Source organism: Entelurus aequoreus, linkage group LG03 (genome assembly GCF_033978785.1).
Source record: "Entelurus aequoreus isolate RoL-2023_Sb linkage group LG03, RoL_Eaeq_v1.1, whole genome shotgun sequence".
Classification (NCBI taxonomy): domain Eukaryota; kingdom Metazoa; phylum Chordata; class Actinopteri; order Syngnathiformes; family Syngnathidae; genus Entelurus; species Entelurus aequoreus.
The window spans coordinates 9,838,729-9,859,680 of NC_084733.1; positions in this window are offsets into that span (position 1 = coordinate 9,838,729).

Sequence of the window (20,952 nt, forward strand, 5' to 3'; positions counted from 1 at the left end):
AGAGGAAGTTGTGTCTGAGTTCACATTGTCATTATAGGCTATTGTGTGTATTGAGGCCAAAGAAGGTCTAATCGCAGTTTCGTTGTCATTTTTGGCACCGTAGCAGCATCAGTGCTGCGGGTCTTTGAAGGCTCGTAAAATCAAAACGGTAGCACTAAATAAAACGCCGTCGTGAACTTTTAATCAGAAGGGTTCAATCTCTCTCCTGTAGCAGTTTGAAGCCGAAACGACAAACGCGCTCAGAGGAGATAATGTTTGATGTTTGGTGACCGTTTGGTACAAAAATGTTGTTTTGAAATGGAGATAACAAACTTCCTGTTGATTTTTGCTGAAGGGTGTCAATGTATGAAATGTAGGTCTAAATGAGACCTACATAGAGGTATTTTTTTCATGTCTCTACGACGTTCCTACCGGAAGTTATAAGCAGTTTTGTCAGAGTTTTCCTCTGAGGAGCAGTTTTTTGTCAGTTTTTTCCAAAAATTATGTAGAGCACAATTTTGAGTTGTGGGGTTTGGTTTTTTTTTTAGATCGCAGTTTCCACCAGTCCCGATGTGTGTGAGAAGTTTGGTGAGTTTTGAAGTATTTTAAGGGGGTCAAATTAGAGGTCAAAGACGTAAAAAGCAGTGTTTTTAGTACATTTTTGTATAAAATGGGAAATTGCCAACTCCCTGTTGATTTTCGCCCGAGAATGTGTCATTATGAGTTGTAGGTCTAAAGGAGACCTACATACACGTTTTTGTTTCATGTCTCTACGACCTTCCTAGTGGGAGTTACAGGCAGTTTGTTTTTTTGTTTTCCTAGGGGGCGCTAGAGCTTAATTTTGTTTTTTGGGGTTAGGTTTTTGTATTAAAGTGTGCTGTACCCGAGATTGGATGTGTGTAAAAAATTTGGTGAGTTTTGAAGCATGGTAAGGGGGTGAAAGTAGTGCGCAACGGAGCGGAAGAATAATAATAATAAAGAATAATAATAATAATAAAACCTTACAATTTCAATAGGGTCCTTTCGTCCCATTGCAAAAGGACTCCCTTTGGGATTCCTTTTGAAAAGGTCCTGTGCGGACCCTAATAATAAAACCTTACAATTTCAATAGGGTCCTTTCGTCCCATTGCAAAAGGACTCCCTTTGGGATTCCTTTTGAAAAGGTCCTGTGCGGACCCTAATAATAATAATAATAAACATTACAATTTCAATAGGGTCCTTTCGTCCCATTGCAAAAGGACTCCCTTTGGGATTCCTTTTGAAAAGGTCCTGTGCGGACCCTAATTAAAGCTGCAAGCAGCATTGGTCGGGTCCGCCTTCTGGCAGGTGCTAGTCCTAGGTGTCCAATACTTTTGTCCAGTGGTAGTCCTGAGTGAGACCTACATAGAGGTTTTTGTTTCGTGTCTCTACCATATTGGTACTGGGAGTTAGAGGAAGTTGTGTCTGAGTTCACATTGTCATTATAGGCTATTGTGTGTATTGAGGCCAAAGAAGGTCTAATCGCAGTTTCGTTGTCATTTTTGGCACCGTAGCAGCATCAGTGCTGCGGGTCTTTGAAGGCTCGTAAAATCAAAACGGTAACACTAAATAAAAATCCGTACGCATCTTGTAATCAGAAGGGTTCAATCTCTCTCCTGTAGCATTTTGAAGCCGAAACGACAAACGCGCTCAGAGGAGATAATGTTTGATGTTTGGTGACCGTTTGGTACAAAAATGTTGTTTTGAAATGGAGATAACAAACTTCCTGTTGATTTTTGCTGAAGGGTGTCAATGTATGAAATGTAGGTCTAAATGAGACCTACGTAGAGGTATTATTTTCATGTCTCTACGACGTTCCTACCGGAAGTTACAAGCAGTTTTGTCAGATTTTTCCTCTGAGGAGCAGTTTTTTCTCTTTTTTTTCCAAAAATTATGTAGAGCACAATTTTGAGTTTTGGGATTTGGTTTTTTTTTTAGATCACAGTTTCCACCAGTCCCGATGTGTGTGCGAATTTTGGTGAGTTTTGAAGTATTTTAAGGGGGTCAAATTAGAGGTCAAAAATCAAAAAAGAGTGTTTTTAGTCATTTTTTGTCTTGAAGGGGAAATTGCCAACTTCCTGTTGGTTTTCGCCCGAAGAAGTGAAATTATGAATTGTAGGTCTAACTGAGACCTACATACAGGTTTTGGTTTCATGTCTCTACGACCTTCCTAGTGGGAGTTATAGGCAGTTTTCTACCTAGGGGGCGCTAGAGAGCAAGTGTATTTTTTTGGGTTTGGTTTTTTGACTAAAGTCTGCTGGCACACTTTTTGGATGTGTGTAAAAAATTTGGTGAGTTTTGAAGCATGTTAAGGGGGGCGTAGTAGTGCGCAAAGCTGCGGAAGAATAATAATAATAATTAAAGCTGCAAGCAGCATTGGTCGGGTCCGCCTTCTGGCAGGTGCTAGTCCTAGGTGTCCAATACTTTTGTCCAGTGGTAGTCCTGAGTGAGACCTACATAGAGGTTTTAGTTGCATGTTTGTACGACATTCGTACTGGGAGTTAGAGGAAGTTGTGTCTGAGTTCACATTGTCATCATTATAGGGTATTGTGTGTATTGAGGCCAAAGAAGGTCTAATCGCAGTTTCGTTGTCATTTTTGGCACCGTAGCAGCATCAGTGCTGCGGGTCTTTGAAGGCGCGTAAAATCAAAACGGTAGCACTTATTAAAACGCCGTCGTGAACTTTTAATCAGAAGGGTTCAATCTCTCTCCTGTAGCAGTTTGAAGCCGAAACGACAAACGCGCTCAGAGGAGATAATGTTTGATGTTTGGTGACCGTTTGGTACAAAAATGTTGTTTTGAAATGGAGATAACAAACTTCCTGTTGATTTTTGCTGAAGGGTGTCAATGTATGAAATGTAGGTCTAAATGAGACCTACATAGAGGTATTTTTTTCATGTCTCTACGACGTTCCTACCGGAAGTTACAAGCAGTTTTGTCCGATGTGTCCTCTGAGGAGCAGTTTTTTCTCTTTTTTTTCCAAAAATTATGTAGAGCACAATTTTGAGTTTTGGGATTTGGTTTTTTTTTTAGATCACAGTTTCCACCAGTCCCGATGTGTGTGAGAAGTTTGGTGAGTTTTGAAGTATTTTAAGGGGGTCAAATTAGAGGTCAAAAATCAAAAATGAGTGATTTTCGTCATTTTTTGTCTTGAAGGGGAAATTGCCAACTTCCTGTTGGTTTTCGCCCGAAGAAGTGAAATTATGAATTGTAGGCCTAACTGAGACCTACATACAGGTTTTTGTTTCATGTCTCTACGACCTTCCTAGTGGGAGTTAGAGGCGGTTTTCTTCCTAGGGGGCGCTAGAGAGCAATGTTGATTTTTGGGCTTTGGTTTTTAGACTAAGTTGTTTTGGCCCACTTTTTGTATGTGTGGAAAAAATTTGGTGAGTTTTGAAGCATGTTAAGGGGGGCGTAGTAGTGCGCAAAGCTGCGGAAAAATAATAATAATAATAATAATAAAACCTTACAATTTCAATAGGGTCCTTTCGTCCCATTGCAAAAGGACTCCCTTTGGGATTCCTTTTGAAAAGGTCCTGTGCGGACCCTAATTAAAGCTGCAAGCAGCATTGGTCGGGTCCGCCTTCTGGCAGGTGCTAGTCCTAGGTGTCCAATACTTTTGTCCAGTGGTAGTCCTGAGTGAGACCTACATAGAGGTTTTTGTTTCGTGTCTCTACGATATTGGTACTGGGAGTTAGAGGAAGTTGTGTCTGAGTTCACATTGTCATTATAGGCTATTGTGTGTATTGAGGCCAAAGAAGGTCTAATCGCAGTTTCGTTGTCATTTTTGGCACCGTAGCAGCATCAGTGCTGCGGGTCTTTGAAGGCGCGTAAAATCAAAACGGTAGCACTAATCACCACTCTTTCATGAACTTTTAATCAGAAGGGTTCAATCTCTCTCCTGTAGCAGTTTGAAGCCGAAACGACAAACGCGCTCAGAGGAGATAATGTTTGATGTTTGGTGACCGTTTGGTACAAAAATGTTGTTTTGAAATGGAGATAACAAACTTCCTGTTGATTTTCGCTGAAGGATGTCAATCTATGAAATGTAGGTCTAGACAAGACCTACATAGAGGTATTTGTTTCATGTCTCTACGACGTTCCTACCGGAAGTTACAAGCAGTTTTGTCAGAGTTTTCCTCTGAGGAGAAGTTTTTTGTCTTTTTTTTTCAAAAATTATGTAGAGCACAATTTTGAGTTTTGGGATTCGGTTTTTTTTATAGATCACAGTTTCCACCAGTCCCAATGTGTGTGAGAAGTTTGGTGAGTTTTGAAGTATTTTAAGGGGGTCAAATTAGAGGTCTAAAATCAAAAATGAGTGTTTTTAGTCATTTTTTGTCTTGAAGGGGAAATTGCCAACTTCCTGTTGGTTTTCGCCCGAAGAAGTGAAATTATGAATTGTAGGTCTAACTGAGACCTACATACAGGTTTTGGTTTCATGTCTCTACGACCTTCCTAGTGGGAGTTATAGGCAGTTTTCTACCTAGGGGGCGCTAGAGAGCAAGTGTATTTTTTTGGGTTTGGTTTTTTGACTAAAGTCTGCTGGCACACTTTTTGGATGTGTGTAAAAAATTTGGTGAGTTTTGAAGTATGTTAAGGGGGGCAAAGTAGTGCGCAAAGCTGCGGAAGAATAATAATAATAATTAAAGCTGCAAGCAGCATTGGTCGGGTCCGCCTTCTGGCAGGTGCTAGTCCTAGGTGTCCAATACTTTTGTCCAGTGGTAGTCCTGAGTGAGACCTACATAGAGGTTTTTGTTTCGTGTCTCTACGATATTGGTACTGGGAGTTAGAGGAAGTTGTGTCTGAGTTCACATTGTCATTATAGGCTATTGTGTGTATTGAGGCCAAAGAAGGTCTAATCGCAGTTTCGTTGTCATTTTTGGCACCGTAGCAGCATCAGTGCTGCGGGTCTTTGAAGGCTCGTAAAATCAAAACGGTAGCACTTAATCATTATCCGTCGTCAACTTTTAATCAGAAGGGTTCAATCTCTCTCCTGTAGCAGTTTGAAGCGGAAACGACAAACGCGCTCAGAGGAGATAACGTTTGATGTTTGGTGACCGTTTGGTACAAAAATGTTGTTTTGAAATGGAGATAACAAACTTCCTGTTGATTTTTGCTGAAGGGTGTCAATGTATGAAATGTAGGTCTAAATGAGACCTACGTAGAGGTATTTGTTTCATGTCTCTACGACGTTCCTACCGGAAGTTATAAGCAGTTTTGTCTGAGTTTTCCTCTAAAAAGCATTTTTTTCTCTGTTTTATTAAAAAATTGCTGTAGAGCACAATTTTGAGTTTCGGGGTTCGGTTTTTTTTTGAGATCGCAATTTCTACCAGTCCCAATGTGTGTGCGAAGTTTGGTGAGTTTTGAAGTATTTTAAGGGGGTCAAATTAGAGGTCAAAGATGTAAAAAACAGTGTTTTTAGTACATTTTTGTCAAAAAAGGTAAATTGCCAATTTCCTGTTGATTTTCGCCCGAGAATGTGTCATTATGAGTTGTAGGTCTAGAGCAGACCTACATACAGGTTTTTGTTTCATGTCTCTACGACCTTCCTAGTGGGAGTTAGAGGCAGTCTGTTTTTTTTTTTTCCTAGGGGGCGCTAGAGCTCAATTTTGTGTTTTGGGGTTAGGTTTTTATATTAAAGTCTGCTGGCACACTTTTTGGATGTGTGTAAAAAATTTGGTGAGTTTTGAAGTATGTTAAGGGGGTCTAAGTAGTGCGCAAAGCTGCGGAATAATAATAATAATAATAATTAAAGCTGCAAGCAGCATTGGTCGGGTCCGCCTTCTGGCAGGTGCTAGTCCTAGGTGTCCAATACTTTAGTCCAGTGGTAGTCCTGAGTGAGACCTACATAGAGGTTTTTGTTTCGTGTCTCTACGATATTGTTACTGGGAGTTAGAGGAAGTTGTGTCTGAGTTCACATTGTCATTATAGGCTATTGTGTGTATTGAGGCCAAAGAAGGTCTAATTGCAGTTTCGTTGTCATTTTTGGCACCGTAGCAGCATCAGTGCTGCGGGTCTTTGAAGGCGCGTAAAATCAAAACGGTAGCACTAATCACCACACTTTCGTCAACTTTTAATCAGAAGGGTTCAATCTCTCTCCTGTAGCAGTTTGAAGCCGAAACGACAAACGCGCTCAGAGGAGATAATGTTTGATGTTTGGTGACCGTTTGGTACAAAAATGTTGTTTTGAAATGGAGATTACAAACTTCCTGTTGATTTTCGCTGAAGGATGTCAATCTATGAAATGTAGGTCTAGACAAGACCTACATAGAGGTATTTTTTTCATGTCTCTACGACGTTCCTACCGGAAGTTACAAGCAGTTTTGTCAGAGTTTTCCTCTGAGGAGCAGTTTTTTCTCTTTTTTTTCCAAAAATTATGTAGAGCACAATTTTGAGTTTTGGGATTCGGTTTTTTTTTTAGATCACAGTTTCCACCAGTCCCAATGTGTGTGAGAAGTTTGGTGAGTTTTGAAGTATTTTAAGGGGGTCAAATTAGAGGTCAAAAATCAAAAATGAGTGTTTTTAGTCATTTTTTGTCTTGAAGGGGAAATTGCCAACTTCCTGTTGGTTTTCGCCCGAAGAAGTGAAATTATGAATTGTAGGTCTAACTGAGACCTACATACAGGTTTTGGTTTCATGTCTCTACGACCTTCCTAGTGGGAGTTATAGGCAGTTTTCTACTTAGGGGGCGCTAGAGAGCAAGTGTATTTTTTGGGGTTTGGTTTTTTGACTAAAGTCTGCTGGCACACTTTTTGGATGTGTGTAAAAAATTTGGTGAGTTTTGAAGCATGTTAAGGGGGGCGAAGTAGTGCGCAAAGCTGCGGAATAATAATAATAAAGAATAATAAAACATTACAAATACAATAGGTTCCTTTGTAACCAGTACAAAGGACTCCCTGGGGGAGTCCTTTGTACAGGGTACAGGGCGGACCCTAATAATAATAAACATTACAATAACAATAGGTTCCTTTGTAACCAGTACAAAGGACTCCCTGGGGGAGTCCTTTTTACAGGGTACATGCGGACCCTAATTAAAGCTGCAAGCAGCATTGGTCGGGTCCGCTTTTTGGCAGGTGCTAGTCCTAGGTGTCCAATACTTTTGTCCAGTGGTAGTCCTGAGTGAGACCTACATAGAGGTTTTTGTTTCGTGTCTCTACGATATTGGTACTGGGAGTTAGAGGAAGTTGTGTCTGAGTTCACATTGTCATTATAGGGTATTGTGTGTATTGAGGCCAAAGAAGGTCTAATCGCAGTTTCGTTGTCATTTTTGGCACCGTAGCAACTTTAGTGCTGCGGGTCTTTGAAGGCTCGTAAAATCAAAACGGTAGCACTAATCACCACTCTTTCGTCAACTTTTAATCAGAAGGGTTCAATGTCTCTCCTGTAGCAGTTTGAAGCCGAAACGACAAACGCGCTCAGAGGAGATAATGTTTGATGTTTGGTGACCGTTTTGTACAAAAATGTTGTTTTGAAGGAGGAATAACAAACTTCCTGTTGATTTTTGCTGAAGAATGTCAATCTATGAAATGTAGGTCTAGGCAAGACCTACATAGAGGTATTTTTTTCATGTCTCTACGACGTTCCTACCGGAAGTTACAAGCAGTTTTGTCAGAGTTTTCCTCTGAGGAGCAGTTTTTTGTCTGTTTTTTCCAAAAATTATGTAGAGCACAATTTTGAGTTTTGGGGTTCGGTTATTTTTTTAGATCTTAAATCCCAACTGTCCCAATGTGTGTGAGAAGTTTGGTGAGTTTTGAAGTATTTTAAGTGGGTCAAATTAGAGGTCAAAGACGTAAAAAGGAGTGTTTTTAGTAAATTTTGGTCTAAAATGGGAAATTGCCAATTTCCTGTTGGTTTTTGCCCGAAGATGTGAAATTATGACTTGTAGGTCTAAGTGAGACCTACATACTGGTTTTTGTTTCATGTCTCTACGACCTTCCTAGTGGGAGTTATCGTAGGTTGTCTTCCTAGGGGGCGCTAGAGCGCAATTGTGATTTTTTTGGGTTAGGTTTTTTGATTATGTGGTCTGGACTCTTTTTCCAATGTGTGGAAAAAATTTGGTGAGTTTTGAAGCATGTTAAGGGGGGCGTAGTAGTGCGCAAAGCTGCGGAATAATAATAATAATAATAATTAAAGCTGCAAGCAGCATTGGTCGGGTCCGCCTTCTGGCAGGTGCTAGTCCTAGGTGTCCAATACTTTAGTCCAGTGGTAGTCCTGAGTGAGACCTACATAGAGGTTTTTGTTTCGTGTCTCTACGATATTCGTACTGGGAGTTAGAGGAAGTTGTGTCTGAGTTCACATTGTCATTATAGGGTATTGTGTGTATTGAGGCCAAAGAAGGTCTAATTGCATTTTCGTTGTCATTTTTGGCACCGTAGCAACTTTAGTGCTGCGGGTCTTTGAAGGCTCGTAAAATCAAAACGGTAGCACTAATCACCACTCGTTCGTCAACTTTTAATCAGAAGGGTTCAATGTCTCTCCTGTAGCAGTTTGAAGCCGAAACGACAAACGCGCTCAGAGGAGATAATGTTTGATGTTTGGTGACCGTTTTGTACAAAAATGTTGTTTTGAAGGAGGAATAGCAAACTTCCTGTTGATTTTTGCTGAAGGATGTCAATCTATGAAATGTAGGTCTAGGCAACACCTACATAGAGGTATTTTTTTCATGTCTCTACGACGTTCCTACCGGAAGTTACAAGCAGTTTTGTCAGATTTTTCCTCTGAGGAGCAGTTGTATCTCTTTTTTTTCCAAAAATTATGTAGAGCACAATTTAGAGTTTTGGGATTCGGTTTTTTTTTTAGATCACAGTTTCCACCAGTCCCAATGTGTGTGAGAAGTTTGGTGAGTTTTGAAGTATTTTAAGGGGGTCAAATTAGAGGTCAAAAATCAAAAATGAGTGTTTTTAGTCATTTTTTGTCTTGAAGGGGAAATTGCCAACTTCCTGTTGGTTTTCGCCCGAAGAAGTGAAATTATGAATTGTAGGTCTAACTGAGACCTACATACAGGTTTTGGTTTCATGTCTGTACGACCTTCCTAGTGGGAGTTAGAGGCAGTTTTCTTCCTAGGGGGCGCTAGAGAGCAAGTGTATTTTTTTGGGTTTGGTTTTTTGACTAAAGTCTGCTGGCACACTTTTTGGATGTGTGTAAAAAATTTGGTGAGTTTTGAAGCATGTTAAGGGGGGCGTAGTAGTGCGCAAAGCTGCGGAAGAAAAAAGAATAATAATAATAATTAAAGCTGCAAGCAGCATTGGTCGGGTCCGCCTTCTGGCAGGTGCTAGTCCTAGGTGTCCAATACTTTTGTCCAGTGGTAGTCCTGAGTGAGACCTACATAGAGGTATTGGTTTCGTGTCTCTACGATATTGGTACTGGGAGTTAGAGGAAGTTGTGTCTGAGTTCACATTGTCATTATAGGCTATTGTGTGTATTGAGGCCAAAGAAGGTCTAATCGCAGTTTCGTTGTCATTTTTGGCACCGTAGCAGCATCAGTGCTGCGGGTCTTTGAAGGCTCGTAAAATCAAAACGGTAGCACTAAATAAAACGCCGTCGTCAACTTTTAATCAGAAGGGTTCAATCTCTCTCCTGTAGCAGTTTGAAGCCGAAACGACAAACGCGCTCAGAGGAGATAATGTTTGATGTTTGGTGACCGTTTGGTACAAAAATGTTGTTTTGAAATGGAGATAACAAACTTCCTGTTGATTTTTGCTGAAGGGTGTCAATGTATGAAATGTAGGTCTAAATGAGACCTACGTAGAGGTATTTTTTTCATGTCTCTACGACGTTCCTACCGGAAGTTACAAGCAGTTTTGTCAGAGTTTTCCTCTGAGGAGCAGTTTTTTGTCAGTTTTATAAAAAAATTGCTCTAGAGCACAATTTTGAGTTTCGGGGTTCGGTTTTTTTTTGAGATCGTAATTTCTACCAGTCCCAATGTGTGTGCGAAGTTTGGTGAGTTTTGAAGTATTTTAAGGGGGTCAAATTAGAGGTCAAAGATGTAAAAAACAGTGTTTTTAGTACATTTTTGTCAAAAAAGGTAAATTGCCAATTTCCTGTTGATTTTCGCCCGAGAATGTGTCATTATGAGTTGTAGGTCTTTAGCAGACCTACATACAGGTTTTTGTTTCATGTCTCTACGACGTTCCTAGTGGGAGTTACAGGCAGTCTGTTTTTTTTTTTTCCTAGGGGGCGCTAGAGCTCAATTTTGTGTTTTGGGGTTAGGTTTTTATATTAAAGTCTGCTGGCACACTTTTTGGATGTGTGTAAAAAATTTGGTGAGTTTTGAAGTATGTTAAGGGGGGCGAAGTAGTGCGCAAAGCTGCGGAAGAATAATAATAATAATAATAAAGAATAATAAAACATTACAATTTCAATAGGGTCCTTTCGTCCCATTGCAAAAGGACTCCCTTTGGGATTCCTTTTGAAAAGGTCCTGTGCGGACCCTAATAAAACCTTACAATTTCAATAGGGTCCTTTCGTCCCATTGCAAAAGGACTCCCTTTGGGATTCCTTTTGAAAAGGTCCTGTGCGGACCCTAATTAAAGCTGCAAGCAGCATTGGTCGGGTCCGCATTTTGGCAGGTGCTAGTCCTAGGTGTCCAATACTTTTGTGCAGTGGTAGTCCTGAGTGAGACCTACATAGAGGTTTTTGTTTCGTGTCTCTAAGATATTGGTACTGGGAGTTAGAGGAAGTTGTGTCTGAGTTCACATTGTCATTATAGGCTATTGTGTGTATTGAGGCCAAAGAAGGTCTAATTGCAGTTTCGTTGTCATTTTTGGCACCGTAGCAGCATCAGTGCTGCGGGTCTTTGAAGGCTCGTAAAATCAAAACGGTAGCACTAATCACCACTCTTTCGTGAACTTGTAATCAGAAGGGTTCAATCTCTCTCCTGTAGCAGTTTGAAGCCGAAACGACAAACGCGCTCAGAGGAGATAATGTTTGATGTTTGGTGACTGTTTGGTACAAAAATGTTGTTTTGAAATGGAGATAACAAACTTCCTGTAGATTTTTGCTGAAGGGTGTCAATGTATGAAATGTAGGTCTAGACAAGACCTACATAGAGGTATTTGTTTCATGTCTCTACGACGTTCCTACCGGAAGTTACAAGCAGTTTTGTCAGAGTTTTCCTCTGAGGAGCAGTTTTTTCTCTTTTTTTTTCAAAAATTATGTAGAGCACAATTTTGAGTTTTGGGATTCGGTTTTTTTTTTAGATCGCAGTTTCCACCAGTCCCAATGTGTGTGAGAAGTTTGGTGAGTTTTGAAGTATTTTAAGGGGGTCAAATTAGAGGTCAAAAATCAAAAATGAGTGTTTTTAGTCATTTTTTGTCTTGAAGGGGAAATTGCCAACTTCCTGTTGGTTTTCGCCCGAAGAAGTGAAATTATGAATTGTAGGTCTAACTGAGACCTACATACAGGTTTTGGTTTCATGTCTCTACGACCTTCCTAGTGGGAGTTATAGGCAGTTTTCTACCTAGGGGGCGCTAGAGAGCAAGTGTATTTTTTTGGGTTTGGTTTTTTGACTAAAGTCTGCTGGCACACTTTTTGGATGTGTGTAAAAAATTTGGTGAGTTTTGAGGCATGTTAAGGGGGGCGTAGTAGTGCGCAAAGCTGCGGAAGAAGAAACAAAGAATAATAATAATTAAAGCTGCAAGCAGCATTGGTCGGGTCCGCCTTCTGGCAGGTGCTAGTCCTAGGTGTCCAATACTTTTGTCCAGTGGTAGTCCTGAGTGAGACCTACATAGAGGTTTTTGTTGCGTGTCTCTACGATATTGGTACTGGGAGTTAGAGGAAGTTGTGTCTGAGTTCACATTGTCATTATAGGCTATTGTGTGTATTGAGGCCAAAGAAGGTCTAATCGCAGTTTCGTTGTCATTTTTGGCACCGTAGCAGCATCAGTGCTGCGGGTCTTTGAAGGCTCGTAAAATCAAAACGGTAGCACTAAATAAAACGCCGTCGTCAACTTTTAATCAGAAGGGTTCAATCTCTCTCCTGTAGCAGTTTGAAGCCGAAACGACAAACGCGCTCAGAGGAGATAATGTTTGATGTTTGGTGACCGTTTGGTACAAAAATGTTGTTTTGAAATGGAGATAACAAACTTCCTGTTGATTTTTGCTGAAGGGTGTCAATGTATGAAATGTAGGTCTAAATGAGACCTACGTAGAGGTATTTTTTTCATGTCTCTACGATGTTCCTACCGGAAGTTACAAGCAGTTTTGTCAGAGTTTTCCTCTGAGGAGCAGTTTTTTGTCAGTTTTATAAAAAAATTGCTGTAGAGCACAATTTTGAGTTTCGGGGTTCGGTTATTTTTTGAGAGCGCAATTTCTACCAGTCCCGATGTGTGTGAGAAGTTTGGTGAGTTTTGAAGTATTTTAAGGGGGTCAAATTAGAGGTCAAAGATGTAAAAAACAGTGTTTTTAGGGACATTTTTGTCAAAAATGGTAAATTGCCAATTTCCTGTTGATTTTCGCCCGAGAATGTGTCATTATGAGTTGTAGGTCTAGAGCAGACCTACATACAGGTTTTTGTTTCATGTCTCTACGACCTTCCTAGTGGGAGTTACAGGCAGTTTGTTTTTTTTTTTCCTAGGGGGCGCTAGAGCTCAATTTTGTGTTTTGGGGTTAGGTTTTTATATTAAAGTCTGCTGGCACACTTTTTGGATGTGTGTAAAAAATTTGGTGAGTTTTGAAGCATGTTAAGGGGGGCGAAGTAGTGCGCAAAGCTGCGGTATAATAATAATAATAATAATAATAAAGAATAATAAAACATTACAATTTCAATAGGGTCCTTTCGTCCCATTGCAAAAGGACTCCCTTTGGGATTCCTTTTGAAAAGGTCCTGTGCGGACCCTAATTAAAGCTGCAAGCAGCATTGGTCGGGTCCGCCTTCTGGCAGGTGCTAGTCCTAGGTGTCCAATACTTTTGTCCAGTGGTAGTCCTGAGTGAGACCTACATAGAGGTTTTTGTTTCGTGTCTCTACGATATTGGTACTGGGAGTTAGAGGAAGTTGTGTCTGAGTTCACATTGTCATTATAGGCTATTGTGTGTATTGAGGCCAAAGAAGGTCTAATCGCAGTTTCGTTGTCATTTTTGACACCGTAGCAGCATCAGTGCTGCGGGTCTTTGAAGGCGCGTAAAATCTAAACGGTAGCACTAATCACCACTCTTTGGTCAACTTTTCATCAGAAGGGTTCAATCTCTCTCCTGTAGCAGTTTGAAGCCGAAACGACAAACGCGCTCAGAGGAGATAATGTTTGATGTTTGGTGACCGTTTGGTACAAAAATGTTGTTTTGAAATGGAGATTACAAACTTCCTGTTGATTTTCGCTGAAGGATGTCAATCTATGAAATGTAGGTCTAGACAAGACCTACATAGAGGTATTTGTTTCATGTCTCTACGACGTTCCTACCGGAAGTTATAAGCAGTTTTGTCTGAGTTTTCCTCTAAAAAGCATTTTTTTCTCAGTTTTATGTAAAAATTGCTCAAGGGCACAATTTTGATTTTCGGGGTTCGGTTATTTTTTGAGATCGCAATTTCTACCAGTCCCGATGTGTGTGAGAAGTTTGGTGAGTTTTGAAGTATTTTAAGGGGGTCAAATTAGAGGTCAAAGACGTAAAAAACAGTGTTTTTAGTACATTTTTGTCTTGAAGGGGAAATTGCCAACTTCCTGTTGGTTTTCGCCCGACAATGTAAAATTATGAGTTGTAGGTCTTTAGCAGACCTACATACAGGTTTTTGTTTCATGTCTCTACGACCTTCCTAGTGGGAGTTACAGGCAGTTTGTTTTTTTTTTTTCCTAGGGGGCGCTAGAGCGCAATTTTTATTTTTGGGGTTTGGTTTTGTTATTAACAAGCAATTTTCGCAGGTTCTGACTTGTGTGTCAAATTTGGTGAGTTTTGGAGCATGTTAAGTGGGTCAAATTGCTGTTCGAAGAGGCGGCCGGTATAATAATAATAATAATAAACATTACAATTTCAATAGGGTCCTTTCGTCCCATTGCAAAAGGACTCCCTTTGGGATTCCTTTTGAAAAGGTCCTGTGCGGACCCTAATAAAACCTTACAATTTCAATAGGGTCCTTTCGTCCCATTGCAAAAGGACTCCCTTTGGGATTCCTTTTGAAAAGGTCCTGTGCGGACCCTAATAATAAAACCTTACAATTTCAATAGGGTCCTTTCGTCCCATTGCAAAAGGACTCCCTTTGGGATTCCTTTTGAAAAGGTCCTGTGCGGACCCTAATAATAAAACATTACAAATACAATAGGTTCCTTTGTAACCAGTACAAAGGACTCCCTGAGGGAGTCCTTTGTACAGGGTACAGGGCGGACCCTAATTAAAGCTGCAAGCAGCATTGGTCGGGTCCGCCTTCTGGCAGGTGCTAGTCCTAGGTGTCCAATACTTTTGTCCAGTGGTAGTCCTGAGTGAGACCTACATAGAGGTTTTTGTTTCGTGTCTCTACGATATTGGTACTGGGAGTTAGAGGAAGTTGTGTCTGATTTCACATTGTCATTATAGGCTATTGTGTGTATTGAGGCCAAAGAAGGTCTAATCGCAGTTTCGTTGTCATTTTTGGCACCGTAGCAGCATCAGTGCTGCGGGTCTTTGAAGGCTCGTAAAATCAAAACGGTAGCACTAAATAAAAATCCGTACGCATCTTTTAATCAGAAGGGTTCAATCTCTCTCCTGTAGCAGTTTGAAGCCGAAACGACAAACGGGCTCAGAGGAGATAATGTTTGATGTTTGGTGACCGTTTGGTACAAAAATGTTGTTTTGAAATGGAGATAACAAACTTCCTGTTGATTTTTGCTGAAGGGTGTCAATGTATGAAATGTAGGTCTAAATGAGACCTACGTAGAGGTATTTTTTTCATGTCTCTACGACGTTCCTACCGGAAGTTACAAGCAGTTTTGTCCAATTTTTCCTCTGAGGAGCAGTTTTTTCTCTTTTTTTCAAAAAATTATGTAGAGCACAATTTTGAGTTTTGGGATTCGGTTTTTTTTTTAGATCACAGTTTCCACCAGGCCCGATGTGTGTGAGAAGTTTGGTGAGTTTTGAAGTATTTTAAGGGGGTCAAATTAGAGGTCAAAAATCAAAAATGAGTGTTTTTAGTCATTTTTTGTCTTGAAGGGGAAATTGCCAACTTCCTGTTGGTTTTCGCCCGAAGAAGTGAAATTATGAATTGTAGGTCTAACTGAGACCTACATACAGGTTTTTGTTTCATGTCTCTACGACCTTCCTAGTGGGAGTTAGAGGCATTTTTCTTCTTAGGGGGCGCTAGAGAGCAATGTTGATTTTTGGTATTTTTTTTTACCACTAAAGTGTGCTGTACCCGGGGTTTAATGTGTATGTCAAATTTGGTGAGTTTTGAAGCATGTTAAGGGGGGCTTAGTAGTGCGCAAAGCTGCGGAATAATAATAAAGAATAATAATAATAAAACCTTACAATTTCAATAGGGTCCTTTCGTCCCATTGCAAAAGGACTCCCTTTGGGATTCCTTTTGAAAAGGTCCTGTGCGGACCCTAATAATAAAGAATAATAAAACATTACAAATTCAATAGGGTCCTTTCGTCCCATTGCAAAAGGACTCCCTTTGGGATTCCTTTTGAAAAGGTCCTGTGCGGACCCTAATAATAAAACCTTACAATTTCAATAGGGTCCTTTCGTCCCATTGCAAAAGGACTCCCTTTGGGATTCCTTTTGAAAAGGTCCTGTGCGGACCCTAATAAAACCTTACAAATTCAATAGGGTCCTTTCGTCCCATTGCAAAAGGACTCCCTTTGGGATTCCTTTTGAAAAGGTCCTGTGCGGACCCTAATTAAAGCTGCAAGCAGCATTGGTCGGGTCCGCCTTCTGGCAGGTGCTAGTCCTAGGTGTCCAATACTTTTGTCCAGAGGTAGTCCTGAGTGAGACCTACATAGAGGTTTTTGTTTCGTGTCTCTACGATATTGGTACTGGGAGTTAGAGGAAGTTGTGTCTGAGTTCACATTGTCAGTATAGGCTATTGTGTGTATTGAGGCCAAAGAAGGTCTAATCGCAGTTTCGTTGTCATTTTTGGCACCGTAGCAGCATCAGTGCTGCGGGTCTTTGAAGGCTCGTAAAATCAAAACGGTAGCACTAAATAAAAATCCGTACGCATCTTGTAATCAGAAGGGTTCAATCTCTCTCCTGTAGCAGTTTGAAGCGGAAACGACAAACGCGCTCAGAGGAGATAACGTTTGATGTTTGGTGACCGTTTGGTACAAAAATGTTGTTTTGAAATGGAGATAACAAACTTCCTGTTGATTTTTGCTGAAGGGTGTCAATGTATGAAATGTAGGTCTAAATGAGACCTACGTAGAGGTATTTTTTTCATGTCTCTACGACGTTCCTACCGGAAGTTACAAGCAGTTTTGTCCGATTTTTCCTCTGAGGAGCAGTTTTTTCTCTTTTTTTTCCAAAAATTATGTAGAGCACAATTTTGAGTTTTGGGATTTGGTTTTTTTTTAGATCACAGTTTCCACCAGTCCCGATGTGTGTGCGAATTTTGGTGAGTTTTGAAGTATTTTAAGGGGGTCAAATTAGAGGTCAAAAATCAAAAATGAGTGTTTTTAGTCATTTTTTGTCTTGAAGGGGAAATTGCCAACTTCCTGTTGGTTTTCGCCCGAAGAAGTGAAATTATGAATTGTAGGTCTAACTGAGACCTACATACAGGTTTTTGTTTCATGTCTCTACGACCTTCCTAGTGGGAGTTAGAGGCATTTTTCTTCCTAGGGGGCGCTAGAGAGCAATGTTGATTTTTGGTATTTTTTTTTACCACTAAAGTGTGCTGTACCCGGGGTTTAATGTGTATGTCAAATTTGGTGAGTTTTGAAGCATGTTAAGGGGGGCGTAGTAGTGCGCAAAGCTGCGGAATAATAATAAAGAATAATAATAATTAAAGCTGCAAGCAGCATTGGTCGGGTCCGCCTTCTGGCAGGTGCTAGTCCTAGGTGTCCAATACTTTTGTCCAGTGGTAGTCCTGAGTGAGACCTACATAGAGGTTTTTGTTTCGTGTCTCTACGATATTGGTACTGGGAGTTAGAGGAAGTTGTGTCTGAGTTCACATTGTCATTATAGGCTATTGTGTGTATTGAGGCCAAAGAAGGTCTAATCGCAGTTTCGTTGTCATTTTTGGCACCGTAGCAGCATCAGTGCTGCGGGTCTTTGAAGGCTCGTAAAATCAAAACGGTAGCACTAAATAAAAATCCGTACGCATCTTTTAATCAGAAGGGTTCAATCTCTCTCCTGTAGCAGTTTGAAGCCGAAACGACAAACGGGCTCAGAGGAGATAATGTTTGATGTTTGGTGACCGTTTGGTACAAAAATGTAGTTTTGAAATGGAGATAACAAACTTCCTGTTGATTTTTGCTGAAGGGTGTCAATGTATGAAATGTAGGTCTAAATGAGACCTACGTAGAGGTATTTTTTTCATGTCTCTACGACGTTCCTACCGGAAGTTACAAGCAGTTTTGTCAGAGTTTTCCTCTGAGGAGCAGTTTTTTCTCTTTTTTTTCAAAAAATTATGTAGAGCACAATTTTGAGTTTTGGGATTCGGTTTTTTTTTTAGATCACAGTTTCCACCAGTCCCAATGTGTGTGAGAAGTTTGGTGAGTTTTGAAGTATTTTAAGGGGGTCAAATTAGAGGGCAAAAATCAAAAATGAGTGTTTTTAGTCATTTTTTGTCTTGAAGTGGAAATTGCCAACTTCCTGTTGGTTTTCGCCCGAAGAAGTGAAATTATGAATTGTAGGTCTAACTGAGACCTACATACAGGTTTTTGTTTCATGTCTCTACGACCTTCCTAGTGGGAGTTAGAGGCATTTTTCTTCCTAGGGGGCGCTAGAGAGCAATGTTGATTTTTGGTATTTTTTTTACCACTAAAGTGTGCTGTACCCGGGGTTTAATGTGTATGTCAAATTTGGTGAGTTTTGAAGCATGTTAAGGGGGGCTAAGTAGTGCGCGACGGTGCGGAAGAAAGAATAATAATAATAAAACCTTACAAAAACAATAGGTTCCTTTGTAACCAGTACAAAGGACTCCCTGAGGGAGTCCTTTGTACAGGGTACAGGGCGGACCCTAATAATAAAACCTTACAATTTCAATAGGGTCCTTTCGTCCCATTGCAAAAGGACTCCCTTTGGGATTCCTTTTGAAAAGGTCCTGTGCGGACCCTAATTAAAGCTGCAAGCAGCATTGGTCGGGTCCGCCTTCTGGCAGGTGCTAGTCCTAGGTGTCCAATACTTTTGTCCAGTGGTAGTCCTGAGTGAGACCTACATAGAGGTTTTTGTTTCGTGTCTCTACCATATTGGTACTGGGAGTTAGAGGAAGTTGTGTCTGAGTTCACATTGTCATTATAGGCTATTGTGTGTATTGAGGCCAAAGAAGGTCTAATCGCAGTTTCGTTGTCATTTTTGGCACCGTAGCAGCATCAGTGCTGCGGGTCTTTGAAGGCTCGTAAAATCAAAACGGTAACACTAAATAAAAATCCGTACGCATCTTGTAATCAGAAGGGTTCAATCTCTCTCCTGTAGCAGTTTGAAGCGGAAACGACAAACGCGCTCAGAGGAGATAACGTTTGATGTTTGGTGACCGTTTGGTACAAAAATGTTGTTTTGAAATGGAGATAACAAACTTCCTGTTGATTTTTGCTGAAGGGTGTCAATGTATGAAATGTAGGTCTAAATGAGACCTACGTAGAGGTATTTTTTTCATGTCTCTACAACGTTCCTACCGGAAGTTACAAGCAGTTTTGTCAGAGTTTTCCTCTGAGGAGCAGTTTTTTGTCAGTTTTATAAAAAAATTGCTGTAGAGCACAATTTTGAGTTTCGGGTTCGGTTATTTTTTGAGAGCGCAATTTCTACCAGTCCCGATGTGTGTGAGAAGTTTGGTGAGTTTTGAAGTATTTTAAGGGGGTCAAATTAGAGGTCAAAGATGTAAAAAACAGTGTTTTTAGGACATTTTTGTCAAAAATGGTAAATTGCCAATTTCCTGTTGATTTTCGCCCGAGAATGTGTCATTATGAGTTGTAGGTCTAGAGCAGACCTACATACAGGTTTTTGTTTCATGTCTCTACGACCTTCCTAGTGGGAGTTACAGGCAGTCTGTTTTTTTTTTTTCCTAGGGGGCGCTAGAGCTCAATTTTGTGTTTTGGGGTTAGGTTTTTATATTAAAGTCTGCTGGCACACTTTTTGGATGTGTGTAAAAAATTTGGTGAGTTTTGAAGCATGTTAAGGGGGGCGAAGTAGTGCGCAAAGCTGCGGAATAATAATAATAATAATAAAGAATAATAATAATAAAACCTTACAAATTCAATAGGGTCCTTTCGTCCCATTGCAAAAGGACTCCCTTTGGGATTCCTTTTGAAAAGGTCCTGTGCGGACCCTAATAAAGAATAATAATAATAAAACCTTACAAATTCAATAGGGTCCTTTCGTCCCATTGCAAAAGGACTCCCTTTGGGATTCCTTTTGAAAAGGTCCTGTGCGGACCCTAATTAAAGCTGCAAGCAGCATTGGTCGGGTCCGCCTTCTGGCAGGTGCTAGTCCTAGGTGTCCAATACTTTTGTCCAGTGGTAGTCCTGAGTGAGACCTACATAGAGGTTTTTGTTTCGTGTCTCTACGATATTGGTACTGGGAGTTAGAGGAAGTTGTGTCTGAGTTCACATTGTCATTATAGGCTATTGTGTGTATTGAGGCCAAAGAAGGTCTAATCGCAGTTTCGTTGTCATTTTTGGCACCGTAGCAGCATCAGTGCTGCGGGTCTTTGAAGGCTCGTAAAATCAAAACGGTAGCACTAAATAAAACGCCGTCGTGAACTTTTAATCAGAAGGGTTCAATCTCTCTCCTGTAGCAGTTTGAAGCCGAAACGACAAACGCGCTCAGAGGAGATAATGTTTGATGTTTGGTGACCGTTTGGTACAAAAATGTTGTTTTGAAATGGAGATAACAAACTTCCTGTTGATTTTTGCTGAAGGGTGTCAATGTATGAAATGTAGGTCTAAATGAGACCTACATAGAGGTATTTTTTTCATGTCTCTACGACGTTCCTACCGGAAGTTATAAGCAGTTTTGTCAGAGTTTTCCTCTGAGGAGCAGTTTTTTGTCAGTTTTTTCCAAAAATTATGTAGAGCACAATTTTGAGTTGTGGGGTTTGGTTTTTTTTTTAGATCGCAGTTTCCACCAGTCCCGATGTGTGTGAGAAGTTTGGTGAGTTTTGAAGTATTTTAAGGGGGTCAAATTAGAGGTCAAAGACGTAAAAAGCAGTGTTTTTAGTACATTTTTGTATAAAATGGGAAATTGCCAACTCCCTGTTGATTTTCGCCCGAGAATGTGTCATTATGAGTTGTAGGTCTAAAGGAGACCTACATACACGTTTTTGTTTCATGTCTCTACGACCTTCCTAGTGGGAGTTACAGGCAGTTTGTTTTTTTGTTTTCCTAGGGGGCGCTAGAGCTTAATTTTGTTTTTTGGGGTTAGGTTTTTGTATTAAAGTGTGCTGTACCCGAGATTGGATGTGTGTAAAAAATTTGGTGAGTTTTGAAGCATGGTAAGGGGGTGAAAGTAGTGCGCAACGGAGCGGAAGAATAATAATAATAAAGAATAATAATAATAATAAAACCTTACAATTTCAATAGGGTCCTTTCGTCCCATTGCAAAAGGACTCCCTTTGGGATTCCTTTTGAAAAGGTCCTGTGCGGACCCTAATTAAAATCAATGGTGTTATGAGTTATTGACCTTTTTAAGGCTCCAATTATTATATAATCTGAAATATTCCACTTAAAATTTTATTGGGTGAAAACAATGCATATTTTGTGTTTTTTACATAAAAAAAACAGAGTTTTCTTTGACAAAAAGAGCATACAACTTAAATCTTTAAAAACATTATATTGACAGATAGACCTAATGTTGATCTAGGGATTTAAAACTTGAATAATAATAAAAATAACAATACTGAATA